This window comes from Cicer arietinum, chromosome 4 (genome assembly GCF_000331145.2).
Source record: "Cicer arietinum cultivar CDC Frontier isolate Library 1 chromosome 4, Cicar.CDCFrontier_v2.0, whole genome shotgun sequence".
Taxonomy (NCBI): domain Eukaryota; kingdom Viridiplantae; phylum Streptophyta; class Magnoliopsida; order Fabales; family Fabaceae; genus Cicer; species Cicer arietinum.
Window position 1 is genome coordinate 45357996 of NC_021163.2, and position 5905 is coordinate 45363900.

A 5905-nucleotide genomic window follows, 5' to 3' on the forward strand; every position below is an offset into this window, starting at 1 on the left:
CTTAATTATACTTATTGCATCTTTTTTTGGGGGTTAGATAATCTTTATTAGTATTATTTAAACTTTTCTAAATTTATTTCAATTTTTTTTCGTTATGTTTCAAAAATGGGTTATCGTGAGCCACACATACTTTGTGGCGTGCCGGGCTAAACTAAAAAAAGAGTATTTGAATAACTAGTTAATGATGCCCTTCCATGGATTCACATATATATGTTGCAGAATGTAAAAACTACCATTAAAGCAGCCCAAGCAAGACTTACTATATCCATGTAAATTTTGTCTCCTATCTCTATCAATATGAATGAATTATTTCATTATTGTTTACTAATTTTTCTTGTATTATTTTCTTTTTTTTTTTTTCACTAAAAATCGGATAATATCTTATAATAATAGTGGAATCGCTGGTACAGAGTCAAAAAAAGATTCCCTCATAACACTATTGATGAAACATCCAATTAGAACATCTAATAAGTTCTTATCTTATTTCTAGTAGAATTAAAAAACATTAAACATAAAAAAAATACCCTTGGAAGTAGTAAGGGAATGAATCTTACTAATGGGTAGGAAGAAAAAGAAGCACCTATGTTTTATTTTCCTCGCCATTTGATTAAAGTAAAAAATATCGAATCAAGATCGATTCCTATGCATACTCATACTCTATATTTGCATCTCTTATTTCCATTTGATCTAATCCTTATTGTCTCCCGATTCGTTCTCTAAATCAATTGGAGAACTTTTTCTGAAATTCTTTCACTAGTAGAGATTACCAAAAATAAATAATTTTATTTTTCTTAGAATGGAAATAGAATAGAAAATATTTTTTAATTGGATTAAATTAAAATGAAATTCATGATAATCAAAAAAGTTTTCTGTATCAACAAAACGGAATAAACTTTTTTGATTCTCTTGTCGATCAGGCGACACCCGGATTTGAACTGGGGAAAAAGGATTTGCAGTCCCCCGCCTTACCACTCGGCCATGCCGCCAAAATGATACAAAAAAAATATAGGAGAATACCCCTCTCCTCTGAAAAAACCAAATAAAGGTGTTCTAAACTTCTTTTTTTTTTTTTTTATGTGTTTGTATCTTAAATTCCATTTTCTTGAATTCCCTTTTTCTATTGAAAAAACAAACGTATACCTTTCAAAACGGGACAAATTATAAGCCCGAACGTAAAATTCCTGAATAATTCTTGAATCTGAATCTCTTCTTTCTTAATAAGAAAAAAATAGAAATTAATACATAACCAATCCATCTTTTTTTTTTGAATCCTTATCTATTTCAATTATAAGAGCAATTGTTAATATATGTCAACCCCCGAACATAAATTTTTATTGTTACACAATTAGTATATAATTGGGTATATTATTCGTATATAATACCTCTATTTATTATAGGGATTTTTCAAAAAATTCTCGTGCTTTCATTTTTTTGCCAATTTTTCATTAAATAGATTTATGAATGAATAGAAAAAACAAATTAACACGACATGTGCTATCCGGAACAAATAGGATTCCAATAAAGTCAGAGACATATATAGATAGCTCTAGCTGAAGTTAGATCTATGCATGTTTAATAAATCCAAGTCTTTTTACGCATTACAATCGTATTCTTAAATTCTAAAAAAAATATAAAAAAATATCTCTCTTCTTTGTGAATTCTCATTCTTTTTTGAACAATGGAAATCGTAAAGTGCTACAAAAATAAATTTTATATTTTTTCTGATTATTTTATTTTTTATATCTTTATCTCATGGAGCCGATGAAATCCCAAATTCCATTTTTGGTATCCAATCGAATTGGAATATGTAATATCATACTATACTAATAGTATAAATAGAATTCCTTTTTTGTTTTGAGATTCTCACCTCGAAGTCTAGGTGAAATTTATCAATTGATTTCTATTTATATTACAAGTTAGATTCTATCTGTTTGTTTTGTTGCAAATTCCAATTGGAGTCTACAATTTCCTCTTTTCATAAAAGATATTTGATTTTATTTATAGACGTTATTAAGTAAAATTTCATGTGATTCAGTAAAGTAAAAAGAAATAAAAATTCCATTATTGCTAAATCGATTCATGTGAGTTGATGAAGAATCACAGCAAATCGTGGAATATTTTCTATAAAAGAAATGGGGAAATTGAAAATGCTTGGCGTTGGGAATGAAGGAATGTCTACACTACCCGGATTGAATCAAATACAATTTGAAGGGTTTTCTAGATTCATTGATCGGGGCTTAACAGAAGAACTTTTAAAGTTTCCAAAAATAGAAGATACCGATCAAGAAATTGAATTTCAGTTATTTGTGGAAACATATCAATTGGTAGAACCCGCGATAAAAGAAAAAGATGCTGTATATGAATCACTTACATATTCCTCTGAATTATATATATCCGCGGGATTAATTTGGAAAAACAGTAGGGATATCCAAGAACAAATTATTTTTATTGGAAACATTCCCCTAATGAATTCCCTGGGAACTTCTATAGTAAATGGAATATACAGAATAGTAATCAATCAAATATTACAAAGCCCTGGTATCTATTATCGGTCAGAATTGGACCATAACGGAATTTCGGTATATACTGCCACAATAATATCAGATTGGGGAGGGAGATTAGAGTTAGAGATTGATAGAAAAGCAAGGATATGGGCTCGTGTAAGTAGAAAACAGAAAATATCTATTCTAGTTCTATCATCAGCTATGGGTTCGAATTTAAGCGAAATTCTTGAGAACGTTTGCTACCCTGAAATTTTCTTGTCTTTTCTCAATGAAAAGGAGGAAAAAAAAATAGGGTCAAAAGAAAATGCCATTTTGGAGTTTTATCGACAATTTGCTTGTGTAGGGGGAGATCCCATATTTCCTGAATCTTTATGTACGGAATTACAAAAAAAATTTTTTCAACAAAGGTGTGAATTAGGAGGGATTGGTCGACGCAATATGAACCGAAGGCTGAATCTTGATATACCTCAAAACAATACATTTTTGTTACCGCGAGATATATTGACAGCTGCCGATCATTTGATTGGAATGAAATTTGGAATGGGTACACTTGATGATATGAATCATTTGAAAAATAAACGTATTCGTTCCGTAGCAGATCTCTTACAAGATCAATTTGGATTGGCTCTCGTTCGTTTAGAAAATATAATTAGAGGAACTATAAGTGGAGCACTTAGATATAAATTGATACCGACTCCTCAGAATTTGGTGACTTCAACTCCATTAACAACCACTTATGAATCTTTTTTTGGATTACACCCATTATCTCAAGTTTTGGATCGAACCAATCCATTGACGCAAATAGTTCATGGAAGAAAGTTGAGTTATTTGGGTCCTGGAGGATTGACGGGGCGAACTGCTAGTTTTCGGATACGAGATATTCATCCTAGTCACTATGGACGCATTTGCCCAATTGACACCTCTGAAGGAATCAATGTAGGACTTATTGGATCTTTGGCAATTCACGCAAGGATTGGTCATTGGGGATCTATAGAAAGTCCATTTTATGAAATTTCTGACAGATCAAAAAGAATACAAATGCTTTATTTATCACCAAGTAGAGATGAATACTATATGGTAGCGACGGGGAATTTTTTAGCACTGAATCGAGGTATTCAGGAGGAACAGATTGTTCCAGCTCGATACCGTCAAGAATTTCTTACTATTGCATGGGAACAAGTTCATCTTCGAAGTATTTTTCCCTTTCAATATTTTTCTATTGGAGCTTCCCTCATTCCTTTTATCGAGCATAATGATGCGAATCGCGCTTTAATGAGTTCGAATATGCAACGTCAAGCAGTTCCTCTTTCTCGGTCCGAAAAGTGCATTGTTGGAACTGGATTAGAACGCCAAGTCGCGTTAGATTCAGGAGTTCCCGCTATAGCCGAACACGAGGGAAAGATCATTTATAACGATACTGACAAGATCATTTTATATGGAAATGGGAATGCTCTAAGCATTCCATTAATTATATATCAACGTTCCAACAAAAATACTTGCATGCATCAAAAATCCCAGGTTCAGAAAGGTAAATGCGTAAAAAAGGGACAAATTTTAGCCGACGGTGCTGCTACAGTTGGCGGTGAACTCGCTTTGGGAAAAAACGTATTAGTAGCTTATATGCCGTGGGAAGGTTACAATTCTGAAGATGCTGTACTCATTAGTGAGCGTCTGGTCTATGAAGATATTTATACTTCTTTTCACATAAGGAAATATGAAATTCAGACTCATGTCACAAGCCACGGTCCTGAAAGAATCACTAATAAAATTCCACATCTAGAAGCCCATTTACTCCGAAATTTAGACAAAAATGGAATAGTGATCCTGGGATCTTGGGTAGAAACGGGAGATATTTTAGTGGGTAAATTAACGCCTCAAATGGCGAAAGAATCCTCATATGCCCCGGAAGATAGATTATTACGAGCTATACTTGGGATTCAGGTATCCACCTCAAAGGAAACTTGTCTAAAACTACCTGTAGGTGGTAGGGGCCGAGTTATTGATGTCAGATGGATCCACAAAAAAGCAGGTTCTAGCTATAATCCAGAAACGATTCATATATATATTTCACAGAAACGTGAAATCAAAGTAGGTGATAAAGTGGCCGGGAGACACGGAAATAAAGGTATCGTTTCAAAGATTTTGTCGAGACAAGATATGCCTTATTTGCAAGATGGAAGACCCGTTGATATGGTCTTTAATCCATTAGGGGTACCCTCACGAATGAATGTAGGACAGATATTTGAATGTTCACTCGGGTTAGCTGGGAGTATGCTAAATAGACATTATCGAATAGCACCTTTTGACGAGAGATATGAACAAGAGGCTTCGCGAAAACTAGTGTTTTCTGAATTATATGAGGCCAGTAAACAAACATCGAATCCATGGATATTTGAACCCGAGTATCCGGGAAAAAGCGGAATATTTGATGGAAGAACAGGGAATCGTTTTGAACAAGCTGTTATAATAGGAAAGCCTTATATCTTGAAATTAATTCATCAAGTTGATGATAAAATACATGGACGTTCCAGTGGACATTATGCACTTGTTACACAACAACCCCTTAAAGGAAGGGCCAAACAAGGAGGACAACGGGTAGGCGAAATGGAGGTTTGGGCTCTCGAGGGATTCGGTGTTGCTCATATTTTACAAGAGATGCTGACTTATAAATCTGATCATATTAAAGCTCGTCAAGAAGTACTCGGGACTACGATCATTGGAGGAACAATACCTAAACCCGTGGATGCTCCAGAATCTTTTCGATTGCTCGTTCGAGAACTACGATCTTTGGCTCTGGAACTGAATCATTTCCTTGTATCTGAGAAAGACTTCCAGATTCAAAGGAAGGAAGTTTAATTGGACTGAATCAGAAATTTTATTCTATGATTGATCAATATAAACATCAACACCTTCGAATTGGATTAGTTTCTCCTGAACAAATAAGTGCTTGGGCAAAAAAAATCCTACCTAATGGAGAGATAGTTGGGGAGGTAACAAAACCCTATACTCTTCATTACAAAACCAATAAGCCTGAAAAAGATGGATTATTTTGTGAAAGAATTTTTGGACCTATCAAAAGTGGGATTTGTGCTTGTGGAAATTATCGAGTAATCGGAGATCAAAAAGACCAACCAAAATTTTGTGAACAATGCGGAGTAGAATTTGTTGATTCTCGGATACGTAGATATCAAATGGGGTATATAAAACTAGCATGTCCAGTAACTCATGTGTGGTATTTGAAACGTCTTCCTAGTTATATCGCGAGCCTTTTAGATAAACCTCTTAAAGAATTAGAAGGTCTAGTATACTGCGATGTGTGATTTGATAAAAATTATTATTGTACAGATTCCGAATGATAAACTGTCATTCCAGTCAATAAAATTGGAATGCCCTGTATCTGG

At 33.8% G+C, this 5905-nt stretch overlaps 1 non-coding gene across 1 annotated transcript; it reads right to left on the reverse strand.

The window, feature by feature from the left end:
• Positions 1-915: 915 nt before the first annotated feature.
• Positions 916-986, reverse strand: TRNAC-GCA (transfer RNA cysteine (anticodon GCA)). The gene has a single exon. It is a non-coding gene; the product is annotated as a tRNA-Cys (tRNA).
• Positions 987-5905: the final 4919 nt, after the last annotated feature.